Source organism: Ambystoma mexicanum, chromosome 3p (assembly GCF_040938575.1).
Source record: "Ambystoma mexicanum isolate Mex_15411 chromosome 3p, UKY_AmexF1_1, whole genome shotgun sequence".
Taxonomy (NCBI): domain Eukaryota; kingdom Metazoa; phylum Chordata; class Amphibia; order Caudata; family Ambystomatidae; genus Ambystoma; species Ambystoma mexicanum.
In genome coordinates, this window is record NC_090925.1 from 628649276 (window position 1) to 628657133 (window position 7858).

Below are 7858 nucleotides of genomic sequence, written 5' to 3' on the forward strand. Positions count from 1 at the left end.
TTTTGGATAATTGCCAACATATGTTTAAATGTCACTTATATGACTACAATATGTGCCTGAAAGATTCCCTTTTATTTTCATGTTTTAAAATATGTTTTCAAAGAGTCTTGTTACAAGAATATGCGTTGGCTTATTAAGATAAGAACATTTTTTCTACACCTGAGTTTGCAATAAAGACACAGATGTATTCTGTATATTCTGGTTTTGTTCCATTTAATCCACATTTTGATATACATGTGTTTGCTTTTTTTTTTTTTTTTTTTTTGGAATGCTTCACGAATTTGCATGTCATCCTTGTGCAGGGGCCATGCTAATCTTCTTTGTATCGTTCTAATTTTAGTATATGTGCTGCCGAAGTAAGCACATTTACATGTGTTTGCATGAGTATTGTAAGGGCATTGAAGAAGGAAGCTGAAACAAGGGTGGCATGTTTGTTGCTATAGACTTTATTGATATAAAATAAACCCTTACTAGCACAATATCCAAGAGGGGGTTCACTACCTCAAACTAATACTAAAGGGTCTATCAGAATTCCCATCCAAATTAAAGTCTGCCGTCCTGTGTCAGTACTTAGTTCTATCCCTCAAACTACAACTAAAGACTAATGCAAATTACTACCTTCTCCTGGTATATGGGTGGCATTCCCACAATGGTCTCTTACAACAAGGTCCTGGCCGAATGAATCCCTTCCCCTAGCTTGTAGCGATCTAACAGAAAGTTACTTATGCAGGATAATTACTACTTTCTCCTGGTATATGGGTAGTGTTCTGAAAATGTCCTCTTGTAAACAAAAGCAAAGGGTAATTACACTCTTCCCCTAGCTGGTACTTCAAGCATTTTGCAGTCAACCTTCTGGACCAGGAGAATGGCTCCCTTCTCCTGGCACTGGTCTGCTTTTTCCAATACAGTTCACAACAATGCCAAGGGGAATGATTCCCTTCACCCAGTGTTTCTTCAGGATACTTGAAAGGATTCTGTTTTCTCACCAGGAGAATGACTCCCTTCTCCTGGTGTTTGAGAGTTCTTTCACAACTTGGGTTTTATCTTGGTATTCTTTCCTGGATTTACAATTATATCCGGGTCCCAGAACTTTCTGTGGTGGTCAGTGGGCTTATATTTGCCACTGGTATGAAGAAGATTGCTCAAATGCACTCTTCTCTTCTGTTGGGGTCCCAGACCCTTCTCTGATTATTAGTGGACTTATCTCTTGCCATTTCCTCAGATCTACTGTTTGATTTTGTTTGGGTCCCAAAACCTTCTCTGGTGGTCAGCAGGCTTATCTCTGCCACTGGAATGAGGAAGAATTCTTCTGATGCACTTGTTGCTTTTATTTGGACCCCAGACATTTCTCTGGTGCTCAGTGGCTTTATCTCTGCCGCTGGTACGAGGAAAGTTCCCTTGGATGCATTCTTTCCTTCTGTTTGGGTCCCAGTCACTTTATGGCCCTCTTCTCTGCTTCACGCTTGACCCAGCATGAAGCAGAGACCAGTTTCCTCCCCTCACATCCCTACCAGTCCGCCCATGCTTCCCGTTACCTTTGGGGACTTGCTTGCATGGCGCCGGTCACTGCAGGGACTGGGGTCGGTCTCTTTCCCGTTCCCTGCAGCTGTCTGCTTTGTCACTGTTTCTGTGGTGGCTTTGCATGTTGTGGCTTCTTGCAGTCTTGACACCGTTCAGGGACTGCACGGTCTACCACCTCTTGGAACTCGTGCCACTACCTCGCCTGCTTCCCACTTTGCTCGGTCCTGCCGACACAGGACCCATTACGGACACCCTCAGCCACTCGCCAGTGTCCTCTATAGAGCCCTCTCTTTGCATCGAGTGTAGACTTCGAAAATCACCCGGGTTTCTCCGACTCGGAGGGAAGGCAAAGACATTGAGTCCTTCTTCTCTTTCTATATTATTGGGCTTACTCCATTCCAGCATAACATCAATACCTGTTGTCAATGGCTCCTGGGTGTTCCTCATGCTTCCTGTGAGCCACCTCATCTTAGTACTAGGACAATCAGTAATCCTTATGTTTTCTGTGCTCTTCATCATCCTAGTATATTCTGTCGTAGATGTACCCAGGCGCTACAAAAATACATTGATTTACTTTCAACATAGTGGTTCAAAATGGAGGTGGGGAGGCTAAGACATGTGGAGGTGTGATGTTATACAATGGGTTGTACTCAAGGTGGCCGTCCTTATCCCCAGAGGGGGAGTCCCTCCTCATAAGGTCTTCCCGCATTGAACCACCCCTAAGGAGCCTATTGGGTAGAGGCTGCACCTCCCTAGCCTCAAGTAAAAGGGTTCCTCCTTAGGGAGAAGTAACGATACCTGAAAAATTGTCACAGTATGTAATTGGTTATAATGTTCAATATTGCTTTGTTTCTTTGTGAGGGGACATCCAATTTGTAATATAGAATTAAATACTGTACACACTATCAAGGAAGGGAATGCCTGCTTGAGGATACACACTTACTCCAGTTTGCACATGGGTTTCTGAACAGTGGGTCCTTTGTGTTTGCACCCACTTTTTTTGCTAGAAAAACAGTAGGACTTTAAAAGAGCAGTCACCAAATCAGAAACCTGGATGAAGGAAAGCTGCACACCATCATAAATGATTGCTGTATTGGCTAACATTAATCCCAAAAGTGTCCCTATAACTCTGCATGTCAATTAAGCTAGTTTGGAAAAGTTCTCCTTCAGAACATATCTAGAGTAAGCATATGTATCCAAGAATAACATTGGACTTCTCTAACTAGATCTGATAAAAAAAGTTTTCACCCAGAACAAGAGTCTACAAAGGTGTCTTGAAACTTTATTAACCTGTGTAGCGGAATTTACAGACGCGCCACACAGCAGAACAGGACTCTTTTCACAGGTAAGGGATGTGGTGCACAATAAAAATGCTTTAAATGTATGAATTTGGAGGCAGCCAACCCATCTCCCACCCCCCTTAACGTACACCCTGTGTCGCAATGGACCATGAACTAGGCCAGTGTGAAATAATAGAATATTTATTTATTTTTAATTATGAATAAAAATCAAACACATTCAATATAGGGCAGCAATCACCAGTGTGGTGATAATTACACAGGAAAATGATAGAATACACTTAGTTTAACCTTCTAACATAAGATACTCAATGCACAAATTAATGAAAGCAAGATTTCTTTTCGGGTTGTATTTTCACATAGCACCACAGTTAGGCATTCCCCGTGCAACACTCCCTCAAACCCCTGTCAACCAAGTTTTGTGTGGGTGGAGAGGAGTAGCAAGGAGTCAATCCACATGAAAATCCGACCTACCACCCTGAATGGGAGGCCAAAATCAGATTAAGCTCTGTGAAAAATGAGCAAAACGGCACTCGGAATTACGGAATAGTTATTTTACATGTGCGGTTGAATGAATAAGACAAGAAGGTGTGTGGCCTTACTAACGAGACAAGAAAACTCGCAAACCTCAAGACAATGGCCCTCATTACGACCCTGGCGGAATTCGGAAAACGATGGCGGAAATGCAATACCGCCATCGAATAGCGCTCGGTGCGACTATGACCCGTCACCGCAAAGTACGAAGCCATTAGCGACACCGTAGTGAACGCCAACGCTAACTGCACCAAGCACGCGCGCGCGCGCCATGCCAAACCGTAAACACCACCATGGCGCAAGGGTACGCTAATTCCGACCCTAGCGGACATGTACCTAACGCCGAAGTACGGCATCCCGAATCAACCGTAAACGGCCCCACTGAGTGCCTGTACACCGCTCCCTGCCCACAAAGTACAACTCCCCGTAGGTGCAATGAAGTCACAATGCAACCATTGAAATGTACAAGTCACCCATGCATGCCAACGAACAAATGAAACACAAGAGGGGCCAATGGGAGCTGCAGGGCACAGATGGCACGAATACAGAAGCCATCCCAATGGACATGACCACAGTCCCCCACCAAGAAACGCACGCAAACACAGGCACCTGTGACCAGCAATATTCCGAAAATCACATCATTCCACCAGTCCACCTGGCTGACCGGCATCTGTTACACAAAACCCAATCCCCCGCCCCTGAGCATGACAACATTCAAACAGTCATATTGGCAGCCCCCATCCCTGACCTCACGGGCTTCATAGGCAAACGCGCCCAGTACAGTACCACGCAACTAAACTCCGAAGCTGGAACCCAATGCAGATCTCCTCACAATACATCGCTCCCCAAATAGGAATATGCCACATCACTTGCAAAGAAGAACGCTACACGGGCCAAATCAGAATAGAAATTTAATGCACAACAAAATCACCAAGCCCATACAGCCATCAGGCCATGAACTCCAAAACACATTTCACCATTGTGGGCTGCATCCGCAAGAAATGACCAGCCACTACTTGTGTGACGCCCTGTTACATCATGGTACACAGAGCCACATTCACGTACGAAAAGGCAACATGGAAGCGCACACAACCGCAGGGCCGTCCCAATGGGGAGGCACTAGTCCAGCTGAAAGGCCGAAATGTTGCTCCGAGCCACCAGTACTGCGTAAGGGCATGTGGCCCATTGGCGATCGTCCCATAAGATCGTAATGCTGCTCCACTGATTAACACGAAGCAGCAGGTGTCGGGAGTAAAACCCATCTGCAGGAGTGGCATACAGATGGCAGTGGCAAAAGGGGAGGAGATACCTGTCAACCAAAAGAAAAGAAAAAGAACAGAATGGCCATCAGAACTACATTCGAACAACTCACTTCAATGATCACACTAAATCCACAGCCATATGCATGCTAGCCCACTCCAAAGGTTCATCACCACCCAAAAACCACTTGCGACTCATAACTATCTATATCGAGGTGTAAACACCATCACAAACGAGTGTACCTGTGCATGCGTCTGTCAAAACAGAATCCATCAGATGGGATTGGTAACGTGCATGGACACAAGTGTCTGAGGGCGCGTCGAGACAGGGAGGGCTCAACAAGGCCAGATAGACGATGGTCCCACTATGGCAGCCCTGCATCACATAGCGTAGGGGAGGCGGATAGATTCCAAGAAGCCCTGTACATGGCAAACTCTGTATCAAATCACCTGCCCATGCATCCATTCATCATTCCCTCATCCCGGGATTAAAACGCCTGAATATTTACTCACATAACATTAGAAATATCCATTGAGTCTGTGCGTTATGCAGCCTGCAAAATCCACAGTGCCCCAGCCCGTAATTCCAGTGTTGTGAAGTAACATGTATTTGGGAACGTCCGGCCTCATCGCCCACGTCGCTATTGCGCATCCCAAACCATTCATATCAATCATTGCATCCTCGCCATGGCCCCTGTCCCAAGGACATTGAACAATAGTACGTTATATTTGCAGTCAGACCTGTGGGCATTTCCTCGCCGCTAGCTGAAAACCGAAAGCGCCGCCCTTCGAATTCCTCATTTGCAACATCACGTCGAAGAGGCATCTGTGGCCGTTTGAAATCACTAATTAATCCATCGAGTGCGGCTGTGTGTGAAAATGGCAACTGCCTTCACCCACAAATGGGACGCCCCGCCCGTCGTTGCAACTCGGTACAGTGATGCATGAGGGTCCACCGTTACTCGAGTACTACGTTCCACTGACCCTTCACAAGTCTGTTCGCGACTGCACAGATAGTATGTGAAACAATGGGACCACAGCAGAATGAACATATGAACCAATGTTACACGGCCATCGGGTACAAATACATGATTGCAATAGCAAGATGCCATTCCCCGAATTGCAGCGTTGTGTGCGGGACGTGCTCGGCCAAAGGGGAGAGCAGTTTGCACAGGTGGAATGAATCACCACAGGTGGAGGCCATACAGCCTGAAAACACATAAATTGCACAGCCAGTCTCCTCCCACAACCACACCGAAATGCTACCGGCAGGACTCGCGATGTTGGCCCTGGGGGACATGATAGCACTGCAAGTACTCCAACTCCAAGAAGAAGACGAACACCAACTACAACCGGCCGCACGGAGGAGACGCAGGAGGAGGAGGAGGGCAAGGCAGGGCCAGCAAGGGCCGCCAGCACAGCCACTACCACCACGCAGGCAGCCCGCAATCCCACGCCTCCGAGCACATCCGTTCAACCTCACTGATGAGCAGATCCACACCCTCTACCGTCTGGACCGGGACACCATAGCCGCCATTGTGGACATGACACAGGCTGACCTTGTCAGCATGATAGATAGCCCAACCGCCATCCCACCCCTACTGAAGGTGGTGTCTGTACTCCACTTCCTGGCCACAGGCACCTACCAGCACACAGTCGGACAGTTGCATGGCATTTCTCAGCCACTGTTCTCACGGACACTATTGCAAGTGCTCGATGCCCTCCTGCAGCACGCAGACGACTACATCTCCCTACCACGCTCGGAGCAGGAAATTACCAACACAAAAGTGGGATTCCATGCACTTGCCGGCATACCGGGTTGCATTGGTGCCATCGACTGCACCCATGTGGAATTGGTCGTCCCACATGCCATGGAGGCCCAGTACCGCAACCGAAAACAATTTCATTCTCTGAATGTACAAATGGTGTGTGACTCCAACAGGATCATTACACATTGTTGTGCCAGATTCCCTGGATCAACCCATGATTCTATGGTCTTGAGGAACTCTACAATACCACGCTACATGGAGCGACACGCAGGGAACAGATCCTGGCTACTCGGTGAGTCTCATTACATGCATGATAATGTGGGGTATGTGATTCGGCAATGACCTGGCAGGAAGGGGGGGGTGTGCGTACGTAGCAATGGCATTCCACATCATACGTTTATCGTCCACATACAGGTGATGCTGGATATCCACTGAAGAGATGGCTCCTCACACCAGTCCGGAACCCACGGGACCAGCATGAGGAGGACTACAACCATGCCCACTCACGTACCCGTGTAGTCATTGAACAGGCATTCGGCCTACTGAAGGGTCGTTTCCGCTGCCTCAGCAGGTCTGGCGGGGCACTCCTGTACCGCCATGTGAAGGTTGCAAAGATGGTGATGGCATGTGTCATGCTCCACAACATGTGCGTACGTAGAAATGTGCCCATGCCCCCTGACGCAGAACTGCAAGCACCTGATGATGGTCATGATGAGGGTGGGGATGTGGCAGCACCTCAAGGAGTCTGCGAGGCACCGGAGGGCCGTGACATTCGTCAGCATCTCATTGATGTATGCTTCTAGCACTCACGCCTGGTGGCTGATACATGGACACGGGACTCGTGCGTGTGTGTCTGGGACATGCACAATATGGACTGTACGCCTATGATGGCCTAGTACACAAAGATCAATGTCCACACATCTCATTGGTTGATCGTGCACTGTTTATGGCATATGTGATATCATGTTGTACACCCTATCGACCCGCCACCCAAGTGAGCCCAACACACCCCCTCCACCCTCCTACCTCCCCCCCGAACACCAGTGTCCACAGATGCTCATTGTCAGTGGGCAGTCGCTATTGCAAGCCCCCTCTGCGGGTATCAGGGGCACCCCTGCCTGTGGAGCGCAGGTTCCTCCCAGATCTACGTTGGGGGCTGCCCTGGACGGAACTTGCAACGGATGATGTCTCTGCCTGCTCACGTCCATGCATGTCCCTAAGGGTTTGCGAGAGCTCAGTGAGCACACGGCGCACTGCGGCAAGTTCGGCACATACGTCCTTGGACGTCGCATGCAGTTCCCCCCTCAGGCTCTCGGTGCTTCTCTCCATTTGGACTCCCAGGCTCTCGGTGCTTCTCTCCATTTGTGCCCTTAGTGTCTCTGTACCTCTCTCCATTTCTGCCCTGAGTGTCTCAGTTGATGTTTCTATGTCTGCCTTAGTGCCCCCACATTCATCGGCATGGTCCTTGAGGAGCGTG

The 7858-nt window shown here is 48.4% G+C and overlaps 1 non-coding gene across 1 annotated transcript; it reads right to left on the reverse strand.

The window, feature by feature from the left end:
- Positions 1-257: 257 nt before the first annotated feature.
- Positions 258-364, reverse strand: LOC138581588 (U6 spliceosomal RNA). Its single transcript, XR_011304650.1, has one exon. It is a non-coding gene; the product is annotated as a U6 spliceosomal RNA (small nuclear RNA).
- Between the last annotated feature and the right edge of the window lie 7494 nt (positions 365-7858).